The 12947-nt window shown below is 39.4% G+C and overlaps 1 protein-coding gene across 5 annotated transcripts in view; it reads left to right on the forward strand.

Moving 5' to 3' along the window:
* NCOA2 (nuclear receptor coactivator 2) overlaps window positions 1-12947 on the forward strand; it is a 168339-nt gene that overhangs the window by 31581 nt on the left and 123811 nt on the right. The gene's annotated exons all lie outside the window — the stretch shown is intronic.

Consider the following 12947-nt stretch of genomic DNA (forward strand, 5'->3'; position numbering starts at 1 on the left):
CAGCTGTTCTTGTCAGATAGAGAAAGACAGAGACCATATCTGCATTAGTCAATAAATCACGGACCCTTTTTGGATCAGAAATGTTCTAGACTGACCTCACACAGCCTCTTGAACCTGCTGTGGCAGTGTGTTGGTATGGTCCAGCCAGGCCAAGACCACATCAGCTCTGCTGGACCATCACCTTCTATGTTGCTGCTGCCAGTCAATCACAAAACTTCAGGCGAGCTCCTGGCTGTTGTAGTGTTGTAGGCACCCTCAGCAGAACTACTGGCACAATCTGGAATGGGGGCGGGGGGGGGGGGGTTGATAATGCTCACATGGAACTCTGCAGCTGGTTGGGAGCAGCAGTGGTCGTGACACTTGGTATGACCCATTTTTTGTCCTTTCTTGATGAGTGTAAGAAAAAAGGTGATGGCAGCAGTATCCCATGTGGACACTGCACCATTCCAAACCAGACCGAATCCAGCTGTTCATACGGCATTGAGGCCACTGAATACTCCAGAGTTTCAAGCACTGAAGTAGGCTAACATTCGATTACCCCAGCATCATCCACAATACTTACATGAAGTGGAGGAGCTTAATGAAGATAGCCAGGAGCCCATTCAGAATGAGTCTGGTTTTTATTGCCTGTGTAGACAAACTTTTGGTGTGAATGGCAAGACATCATCAAGATGTCTTTCCTTTCTGGCTTCTCCAAACTGTGACCCAGGACATGCACTTTGACTGGGTTTGTGTGAGCAGTGGAAAGGTATTTATGGAAGGAAAGCTGTTTCTCTGCACGCAGACATAATATTTAGAGCAACTGATGGAGATAGAAGGAGGATTATTGCTTTTGCTTGCCTTACAAACATTCAAGTGTGGGTTACAGAGAAAATATATGGGCCACTATACTGTCCCTATACAGTTGATTGAGAGAAGGAGAAAGTACAGGGTACAACAGTAAAAAAAGTGGGGGGTCAGAAAGCATTTTCCTGTATTTTTTCAGTTCCACAACAGTAACAATAATGTTAGTGGTCTGCAATTTAGCTAGTTACTTTCTGGACTGCAGAAACAGTAGCAAGTAATGCCCAGGGTAGTGAGTAACTTAACTATTTCCAGTTTTGTTTTCTGGATTGGGATATATGTGGCCCACCTAGTTCTGATGGATTGAAATTCACACAGACCCTCATTTTGAATTCTATATAGGAATTGAGAGGATTTTAAATTGAATAACAATTAGAGGGATGAGTATGTTCCTTGTGCCTTATCTTAAACTTACCAAATGTAGTATTTTTGAGATACCAGAATTCCTATCACTCTGCCCAATTGTTTTTTCCCTTGAGCTGGAAAAAGTTGCTGTTTAAATTACCTGGAGGTTAAGGAACATTGCTTTATACAATGGCTATTTAAAAATTTGTCTCTTTTTACTATGAGTAAAGCATATAAATATGGGTCCAAAATCATACTTTTGTAACTAGGACAGCAATGTGTGAGATCTGGAGTATGTTAAATTTAGATCAGTTTCTTAAAAATGGACAGAATTAGTCATGTTTTAGTTATACCCTAATATAATTGAATGGCCTTTTTTTAAAAAACATAATTTGCCAGTATACAATTTTTTCATGAATTTGTGACAGGAAATGAAGCAGTACTGTGAAACTGCCTTGTTTGGTGTTGTGAAAAGGCTTACACTTAAACATAAGGCACTGCCATCACACTGCAGTTGTATGTACACCATTCTCCATGCTGCTGGATTGGGTGAAAATAAAGTCAATTATGCTGGACTGGGTCTTCATTCCAAAATACGTAATGTGGGAACACCCATCTACTTTAAATGAATTCAACTCTTTGGAGACAAGCGAACTGCATGTTCTGTTACTGACATAGTTTGCAGGAGTAATCCTGGAGTCTCTGTCTATAATCTTTGAGATTATAGACACGTTAGGTCCTTACAGACTAGAGACAGGTCAACATTGTTCCATCTTCAGGAAAGAGAATAAAGATAATCCTAGTGTCTACTGACACTGATATCAGGTGCCAACATGGATTGTTCAATTTTTTTAAAAAAGGCAAACAAACATCAGACTTAATAAGTTAAATAACATATTAACTGATAATTTCTTTTAAATGAGGGGCATTAACTTAATGCTTATCCAATGATTGACAATGGCAGGCATTTTCAGGGTCTTAGAGATTTAACATTTTTAGAATATCCTTGGCTTTTGACAGTGGAGCCCTTTGCCTTTTATTTCAGTACATGAAATAGCTCCTTGCAATGTGGTGGAGGCTCCTTCTTTGGAAGCTTTTAAACAGAGGTTGGATGGCCATCTGTCAGGGGTGATTTGAATGCAATATTCCTGCTTCTTGGCAGGGGGTTGGACTGGATGGCCCATGAGGTCTCTTCCAACTTTTTGATTCTATGATTCTATGAATGTTGCTTTGTCTTTCAGACTGCAATCCATCCTGGATCGTGTTGCCCAGGAGTGAAACCCCTTTAACCCAACAGTAGTTACTTCTAATTCGTTATATAAAACAGTGCACCAGATATGTGATCAGATATATAAAAGAGCTAACATTATGTCTTAAAATGCAGGGAGTCTAAAAATTGTGAGTAAGAATGTGGAGAGCATCTTTCAAGGTCACTTTGACTTTCAGTTTTCAGTCTAACCCAATTATCCAGAAGTAAACCCAACAAGCTCAGTAGTCCAGTATAGCTTTGCTTCAGTAAAATTTGTGTCTGAAAGGGTCATTGAAAAATATCTAATTTGTAAGGATGATATGTGTGACAGGAGTTCATGGTTAAGAATTAAAGGGAGGAGAGAATGCCTGTTTTTCTTTTGGAGGGGGGGGGATTTAAGAGATATATAATGTTTTAAAATTATACACTGTTAGAAAACTGCACTGCAGATTGCTCTCTTGTTGTACCAACAATGTACTATTGAGATGTCAACCCTGGCCCCCACTCCTGGGGCAAGTAGTACTTAGAAGTAGATACACTGAACTTAGTAGGATTGACATGTAGTTGAGTAAGTATAGAATGTTGCAACCATTACTAACATCTGAATACTATGGCTGGGCGGTTTCGTTTCGTTAATTCGTAATTCATTAATAATTCGTTAATTTTTTCAATTACAAAACGATAACGAACCATTCTGGAGCAATTATTAAAAAAACGAATTTTCAAAAACGTTTTGTAAATGCTTCGTATTTTGATATTGTATTCGTTTCGTTATTGTTTTGAGGTCGTTTTGTTATTATTTCCGCATGTCTGGGCCAGTTTTATGGTTTAATTAGTGAAAAAAAATATAATATCACACCAACAGTCAACAACAGAGGGAGAGGGAAGCTTCAGAAGGTTTTGGAGGTTTTTTAGCATATTTCGCGGTCGCGTCCGCCATTAACGAATCGATTCGTTATTGTTTCGGAAATCGATTCGTTAATTTTTTACCATTTATGAAATTTTGTAAATATCGAACCTTTTAAAAGGAAAATTTTGTAATTATTTTAAATATCGAAACAAAAAAACCCCCCAAATACAAATCGATTTTAGAAACAAATTTTTCCGTTGTTGCCCAGACCTACTGAATACATGTAGAATACAGCTTGAAGTTGCAGTTCATTTGTTCCTACGTTTTTAAAAAAATTCTGTTTTGTTGGTTTTTCATATAGCCAAACATTTGAATCTGATGTTCACATCTACATAGTATTATCTTCACAACTCTTCTTGGTGTTCCTAACTAGTATTAACTCTACACCAGGCATGAGCAAACTTTGGCCCTCCAGGTGTTTTGGACTTCAATCCCACAATCCCTAACACCTGGAGGACGGAAGTTTGCCCATGCCTGCTCTACACCATACAATTTACTTATATACAGGCAATAATGTAACAGACAAAAAATAAAAAGTGAAGTAGAGAGGAGAGGGGACTGCAAAGGGTGACTACTTGTTTCTATGTCAGACTAGACTAAATGTCAAACAGACCTGGATCATATATTAGATACTAGCTTGGGGACCCGGCGTTGCCCGGGTTATTAGAGAAAGTGGGTAATGGTGGTTCTGTATGCCAAGTTTGGTCTTTATTGGTCATTGGATAACGGCTGCATTATTTTCAGGAAGTGAGTGAAGGTACTTGAAGTCCCATCATCCATGGGCCATCCTCCTACAAACAGCAGCAGGATATAGAGTGGGTCATGGGGGCTCTGTATGCCAAGTTTGGTCTTTATCAGTCATTAGATGAGGGTGGCAGTGGTGTCAGTAAGTGAGTGAAGGTATTGCAAGTCCCATCATCCAAAGTCCATCCCATTTCAAATTGCAGCAGGATGTAGAGTGGATCATGGGGGCTCTGTGTGCCAAGTGTGGTATTGATTGGTCATTAGAAGAGGGTTGCAGCAATCTTTGGAAGGGAGTGGAGGTACTTGAAGTCCCATCATCCATGGTCTGTCCACCTCCAAACTGCACCAGGATGTAGAGTGGGTCATTGGAGCTCCATGTGCCAAGTTTAGTCTTGATTAGTCATTGGCGAGGGTCTCAGTGGTCTCAGGAAGTGAGCAAAGGTACTGCAAGTCCCATCATCCATCTCCAAAGTTTTCCAAATAACACCAGGACGTAAAGTGGGTCATGAGAGGTCTATGTGCCAAGTTTGGTGTTGATCCGTCATTGGATGAGGTTTGCAGAGGTCTCAGAAAGTGAGTGAAGGTACTGGAAGTTCCATCATCCATGGTCCACCCTTCTCCAAAGCTGCAGCAGGATGTAGAGTGGGTCATGGGGGCTCTGTGTGGCAACTTTGGTCTTGATTGGTCATTAGATGAGTTTTGCAGCAGTCTTGGGTAGTGTAGGTACTTGAAGTCCCATCATCCATGGTCTGTCGTCCTCCAAACTGTGGGTAATTGAAGCTCCATGTGCCAAGTTTAGTCTTGATGAGTCATTGGCGTGGGTCTCAGTGGTCTCAGGAAGTGAGTGAAGTGACTGCAAGTCCCATCATCCATTGTCCAATTCTTCCAAACCGCACCAGGATGTAGAGTGAGTTATGCGGACTCTCTGTGTAAATTGTGGTCCTGATCCATCATTGTTGGCAGTTATAATGGTCTTAGGAAGGGAGTGCAGGTATTGCAAGTCCCATCGTCCATGGTGCATCCTCCTTCAAACTGCACCTGGATGTAGAGTGCGTCATGGAGACTCAGTGTGCCAAGTTTGGTATTTTTTGGTAATTGGATGAGGGTTGCAGTGGTCTGAAGAATTGAGCAATGGTACTGCAAGTCCCATAATCCACGGTCCATCCCCGGCCAAACCACACCAGGACGTAAAGTGGGTCATGAGAGGTCTCTGTGTGAAGTGTGGTCCTGATCAGTCATTGGATGAGGTTAACAGCGGTCTCAGAATGTGAGTGATGGTACCGCAAGTCCCATCATCCATGGTTCATCCTCCTCCAAACTGCAGTAGGATGTAGAGTGGGTGATGGGGGCTCTGTGTGCCTATTTCGGTCTGTATTGGGAGTGTTCTGACCCAGCCCCCTTTGGCCTTACCTTTCCTCTCTTTCTCATCTCGGAATGTTGGATTTGAGGCTGGCCAATCAGAGACCATATGCAAATTTCCTTCTGTCATGCCCCGTTTCTGCCATGAACCCTCTTCTTCACCAGGGGCTCCTCTTGAAGCTGGCCAATTAGAGACCATATGCAAATAGCACCACTGCGGCAGCCAATCCGAATGTTGGAACTTTCAGGCTGGCCAATCAAAACGCTGGCACATACACCGCCCTCCCTCCACAATTCCTCTGTCCGATACAAACACTCTTCTTTATTATATATACAGATTTTTGGCCCGCCTCCTTGTTGAATACTGTTTTCTTCTTTGTGTAAAGTTCATTAGGTCTTGTTTATTTATTTATTTATAAATTTATTTTTAGCTTGCCTCCAGGTTTTATGTTATGTTTATCTCATGATATTTGATCCATACGGTATTTACAAAACACAGAAGTGATCTTAGATGCCACCATGTCCTCCTTTCATCCATGAGGATAAGGAGTATAGGCAGAGGGATTCGAATTCAAATTAAATTTCAGGGCAAACTATCCATCTTTTAATGTTATTTTCTTTCCTGCTAATTTCCCCCATGCAGGTCATTCTATTTTTCTCGATCCAGGATCACACATTATGAACCATGAATGTGTTAAGATATGCTTTTGAGATCTGATGTTCTTTATTGATAGTTGCAGGTTACTGTATAGCAGGCATGGACAATCTTTGACCCTCCAGGCATTTTGGATTTCAACTCCCACAATTCCTAACAACCTCAGGCTTATGTAGCTGAGGGAAAAAATGAAGGGGCCTAAGGCTGTTAAGAATTGTGGGAGTTGAAGTCCAAAACACCTGGAGGACCGAAGTTTGCCCATGCCTGCTGTATAGGATGCATGACCTTTAACCAACTTCATATATAAAATCATTGGAATAACACATCACAGTCAGATAAAAAAAATCCTGATGAGGTAGCCTGGTAATTTCCACATTTGTTCCTTTAATGAAGGACAATAATGTAATGAATTGAAAGCTTAACCAGCTAATTCTAAAGTAATAAAAATACATGTTTTAGCTTATCAATGGTTAACAAATTGAGCTTTTTAAGTTAACATTCAAAGTAATGGTTATAAACTTAGTAGATCATATGAATGGTGTGGTTGTAGTATGCTTTGATGTCAAGTTCCTTCACATCTAGCCAGTTATGAGCTGGCTAGATGTGAATTAGATAGTTGTGTTACTCAAAGAATGCCTCAGGATCAGTTTTGCAATAGGCATGCTGCTGGCTTTCTTTGTGCAATGTTCACAGTAATGTGCTCTCTTTCTAAGAATATGGACATTGTACATTTTTTTGCAATTTGTCTTTACAATTTGTTTTTGGTTGGTTTACTATGATGTAAATACCTAAGGTTGTCAGCAAAAATGTCTAATATAGTAATACTAATAAAATTGTATGGATGCAATAAGAAAATGGGATGTAGTATGAATTTACTAAAACATTGAGAGAGAATTGTAAACTTTTTTCTCACAGTGTTGTAATTAACATTAATTTATACAATGTAATGGGTCTTTAAGAATAAACAGAATACCGAGTGGCTAAGACTTCTGAATTTGGAGAATGTTTATAGTGCTAATCCAGAATTCTAGGATACAGAGAGATCTGTTATATTGATCCTCCAAAGTCAACCAATATGTAAGAAGTTGACCATAAACTTAATACAATCCTATGAGTAGAGAAGTAAAACTCACTGATACATTAGGATTCATTTCCATGTAAATATTCATTGAATTACATATCCTATGCAGGGATAGTTTTAGAGCACTCATGTTCAACGCTAGCTCCGTGGACCAAATCTGACTTGCCATGTCATTTTATGTGGCCTGCAAGACTTACAATGCTAGGGCAACATAGTTACATTTATACTGTCTTGAATTACTAACTGCCCTTCTGGGGCAACCATAAGTCTGATGTGGTCCTTAATCAAATTGAGTTAGACACTCCTGTTGTAGAGCCTTGCCTAACCACAAATTGCATCTATTCTTTTTAGTTTAGAATACACTACCTGGGTTTGTTTGAATTTGGTTGTTCTTTGCACTCAGCTAAAATCTGTGCGTGTCACAGCCTTGCTAAAGAAGGGTTTGGTATTGCTGACTGCATTATATTGTATATGCTTTCCTTGTTTCGACTTCTCATCACACATACATCCTTTCACTTGGGCAAGAGATGTGAGGACATGCTTATGTTGAGAGCTGTCAATTGCTAAGGAAAAGTGGAAGGAGATGATAGTGCCTTCCTTTGATACTGCTGGTGCTGCAGTTGTAAAAGTTGGGCGGTATTGACTGTATTTGCTGAGTCAGAAGGAGGAAACAGCTGCTGGAAAGCAGCAAGATCAGGAGGAAGCAGAGCTATCCAGTTGATCGTAGAGTGTGACTCTTATCCATGGACTCAGTATCCACGGTCTGATTTACCCATGCTCCAAAAATATTCCTCTAGACATGTTTGTGAGTCTCTCCAGGTTCTGTGGTGTGCTTTCAGTCCAAGTATAGTCAAAATACAGTTCACTATTTGTAGTTTTAGGTATCTACTGTGTGTACGTGTGCATTCATCTTTGAATTTATCTGTATGGTGTATAGCCAGATTTTAGGCTTGGTAGGTTGGTTTGTCATGCCGGCCACATGACCTTGGAAGTGTCTAAGCCAGCTCTTTGGCTTAGAAATGGAGATGAGCACCAACCACCAGAGTCTTGACACAACTAGTCTTAATGTCTGGTGAAAACCTTTACCTTTACCTTAGATTGGTTTGGGTAGCTCAAAATGACTTAAAGTACCTCATGTTTTTCAGAATGCTTGACTATGGGTAGATGAGTGGGAACATTGTTGATAGCTCTTGAAATGGTTTTATATTAGCAGAAATAAAATATAGGATATGGAGCTAACACTAAAAACTAGTTGGTATTGTACATTCTTATATCTTGGTTTCCATTGCATCCTGATCAGATAACCAAGGGTTGGGCACTATAAAAGCAACCTCAGGCTCTACCCGCATAAAGTATCAAAGAAAGAAATAGCTCTAATTTGAGGTCTGTACTCCTTTCTTAGTCTAATCTTGCATTTTAATATTGTCTGTCTTGAGTTATTTGCAGAAAAAGTTTTTCCATTGATATTCAGATGTTTATAATGCACTTGAGGTGTTCAGAAAGGGGAATGAATTATGTTGTATCCCAACTCCTGTTAAATAATTTTTAGTAGCTACTAAATATGTTTGTTCTATTAATGTTTGAATGGTTGGGACTCTAGATTTTTGTAACATGTCTGAAGCGACTTGAGAAACTGCATGTCACTTCTGTTGTGAGAGAATTGGCCATCTGCAGAGATGTTGCCTAGGGGATGTCACATGGGAAGCTGGAGCTGGCATATGGGAGCTCACCTCGCCTTGTGGATTTGAACTGCTGATCTTTATGTCAGCAGTTCAGCCAGCACAAGGGCCGCAGTTCAGCTGGCAGTTTACCCATTGCGCCACCGTGGCTCCTGTGCGACTATAGATATTGATACAGCGTTTCACAAAACTGTATCAATATCTAGAGTACTTTTTAAAGACTCTAGATATTGATACAGTATTTTAAAAAGGAATTTTGAAAAGAAATGATTGTGCTGGGTTTTTTTTCTCTAGATTAGCCAAATTCTGTTGTTCACGGATTCAGAAATCTAAGGGTCTTTGTGTATGTTCTGATTTTTTCAGATGCAGTGATATATTTAGATTCCAGTTGCAGAAAGGTGAATTTTGATTTAAAGTAAATCGACTGAAACTTTTGTCTGAGTAAATACGTACAGGCCTGTGCCATTCAGAATCCAAATCTCAGGACTTCCCACTTCTCTGATACTTGGGATGTAAGAGAATGAGCACATGCAGAAGTTACATGTTCTGGAAATAGACTAATTAGCATAGTGTGTACTTAGTAGGAACAACATATTTAAAACATTCAATTGTATAGAGAAGTACAAAAATAAAGCAATCATTTGAACTGTGTAAACATCCCTTTCTGGTATTTCTTGTAAGTGCCTGACTTAAGGTTAAAGCATCAGCAAAATAAACACCCAGTTTACCTTGGCGTATGCTTCCTCTAATTTTAATATGAGGCATATGGCATGCAGTTCTTCTCTTTAGTTTCAGTATCACTGGTATGACTGAGCAAATTCTGCAGTGTTAAAGATTTTAGTGGGTGAACAGCCTTAGTAACAAAAGAGGCCCATTATACAACAGCATACATATATTTTTCTGGACTACTTGCGTTATGATGTATTAAAATGCTCATCAAAGAATAAAGTAGGGAAATTTCAAAGAATGTATTTTTTGTTGTTGCTCATTAATATTTTGTTGTATAAGGAAATAATAAGATTGTACGTATGTGACGGTATGTTTATGTTTTGTAAATGTATAAATCTGCGTCATACCTAGACTATTTATGTCTATCTGTGCTCACAATTGTAACTAACAGGGCCATCATAAGCCAGTGGTTCTCAACCTGTGGGTCCCCAGGTGTTTTGGCCTACAACTCCCAGAAATCCCAGCCAGTTTACCAGCTGTTAGGATTTCTGGGAGTTGAAGGCCAAAACATCTGGGGACCCACAGGTTGAGAACCACTGTCTAAGGTCTTAGGCATATAGGAATCAGATCAGTAACACTTTCTTTTAATACTCAGTTCAACTACATTTCACATCCCATTATCTTTTTGTCTATTCCATGTGAAGTGGGGTTATTTACACAGAAGATCGCTAAAATGTACATTGTAAGTAAGCAGCTCCTCACCTGATAAGATGTGTTGCTGTTACCATGCAGGACATATCTTCTATTAATCTGCCCTTTCAAACCATACAGTACAACTCCATATCCATAGAGGGATACGTTCTTGGACTTACTGTGGAATAGTGAGCTCTATTGAAATGGATGAAACATACCAAATAATCACTTTGGAGCACTTAGAAAATGCTTCGAGAGAACATCCCTCTAGTATTTCAGTGTACCTCCATAGTCAACTTCCACCAGAAACATACTATAGAACTGCGAAACAAAAAACTTTCACTTGTGAAGCTTTTATTAGCCTATTCAGTCATGTTAGTGAGTTTAGGGTTGGTTGTCCCCTGACATTAAGTCCAGTCGTGTCTGACTCTGGGGTGTGGTGCTCATCTCCATTTCTAAGCCAAAGAGCCGTAGACACCTCCAAGGTCATGTGGTTGGCATGACTGCATGGAGTTCTGTTACCTTCCTGCCAGAACGGTACCTATTGATCTACTCACATTTGCATGTTTTTGAACTGCTAGGTTGGCAGAAGCTGGGGCTGACAGCAGAAGCTCATGCCGCTTCCCGGATTCGAACCTGCGACCTTTCAGTCAACAAGCTCAGCAGCTCAGTACTTTAACCCACTGTGCCACCGGCGGCTCCTTAGTAAGACGAAACAGCCTGGTCCTATGCAGTTTTACTTAGTTATTCAGTTGTAATATTCAAGATATTAGTAACAAATAGTGGGAGATTTGGGGAAATAAAGGAAAAGAAAAGAAGGAAAACAGTTTGTCAGCTTTTTAGCAGTGGCTGTCCAATGAGTAAAAGACTTGGAGCTATTGTGCCAGATGAATTTTGAAGAAATCCAGCCCTGGTGATATTGTTAGATTCCTTGAACTGCTTTGTGTGTGTGTGTGGTCTTTCAAAAGTGAAGTTGAAAACATTCATAAACATTCGTAAACATTCATAAATAAAAAGTTTAGTTTTGATGCCATGCACTGTTTTAGCCAAGAATAAAAAGAATTATATTGACCCACTAACTTTTAATCTGTAATGTCTTTTTATCCCTTTATGGAGTGTATAATGGATAGATTGTGATTGAACGCAATAATTGTAATACATCTTTTTGTGGAAATAAGTCATAATAGTGTCAAGGACTCAGCCAGGTAAATGCCTTTTATATTTTGTCTTAATGTATTCTGATGTCATCCAGCAACTCCAATTACATTAGATGTAAAGAGAGAGAAGATACTTTTTTACAGTATAACCCTGTCAAAAACGCAAGAATCAATAGACAGCCAAATCCTACATTCTTTGCTTTGTCTGCCTTCTAAAAGGGATCATGGAATTCCAGTAATTTCATAAAACAGTTATTTCATAAATTATTGGAGATGAGATAAAACACCTGCTATAAGAATGATAAAAAAATCAGAAATATATTATGTAGTAATATATTCCTTGCACTTTATAAAACTTTATAAAACAGTCATTTTAGTTTGCTGTTTGAATGAATGCTTAGTTCAGAGATATTTGAAGAGGATGAGCCAGTGTGGTGTACTGGTTTGAGCAATGCACTACAACTCTGGAGACTAGGGTTTTATTCCCTGCTCAAATATGGAAACCTTGGGAAAATCACACTCTCTTAACTTCAGAAGAGTGCAATGAGAAATCGCACTAAAAGATTGACTGAGAAAATCCCATAATAGTGTCTTAGAGTTTGCATAAGTTGAAAACTACTTGAAGGCAAACAACAACAACATATGAAAGGGACAAATTCCATACACCATAACCAGGAAAATTATTCATACTTCAATGGAAACCAAGTGTGACAAGCAGAACAACCCTTAGAAGAGGCCGGGTAATCAAGAGAAGGTCTGTGGCAGTCTTGAGCTCCCTAAGTCCTGATGGTTTTCTCTGCTCAAAATGGGTTTTGTGGGAATGAGTGTGCATTGTTGTTGTTGTTGTTGTTGTTGTTGTTGTTGTTGTTATTTGAAACATAACAAGATGAGTCCACAGCAAACATAAATCACTCTGCTGACTGTTGTACTTAATCACACGTCAGACACTTCCCAAGTGTCTAGGACTGTGTGATGTATTGGCAAATAATGTGTGCAGATCCCAGTAAGGTAGCCATTTACAGCTGGCAGATGGTAATTTTGTCAGCACTGCTTGTGTTTAAGTGCAGGCCAAGGTCTTTAGGTACTGCACCCAGTGTGCCAGTCACCACTGGGACCACCTTTACTGGTTTATCATCATCATCATCATCATTATCATTATCATAATCTTTATTTATACGCCACCTTTCTCCCTGTGGGGATGTAGGTAGGAAGATAATTTACTTGTGTTTTTTTAGTTTCCCTTCTAATGACTCTATTCTCACACACTTGTGCATACAGTATGTGCATACACAAAGGCACACAAACCTAGAACTGTAAAGTGTTCTATTAGCATCTGAATAATACAACCAAAGGTTTGTAGTTCTATCTTGGAATCTCTATTTGGTATGACTAATCCCCTTTTGGACAGAAGCCTAAAGATGTCAAAGGCTTGAGGCCGAATGGGTATATTGACTGCTCAGCCATTTAGTTTAAAATACTTCAGGTTGAACAGATGATATAATGTGATCTTTCTGTTTGTGGTAAGCTACAGCAGGTGAGAAAACCTAGGATAATTTCTCATTT

Source organism: Anolis sagrei, chromosome 4 (assembly GCF_037176765.1).
Source record: "Anolis sagrei isolate rAnoSag1 chromosome 4, rAnoSag1.mat, whole genome shotgun sequence".
NCBI classification, from domain to species: domain Eukaryota; kingdom Metazoa; phylum Chordata; class Lepidosauria; order Squamata; family Dactyloidae; genus Anolis; species Anolis sagrei.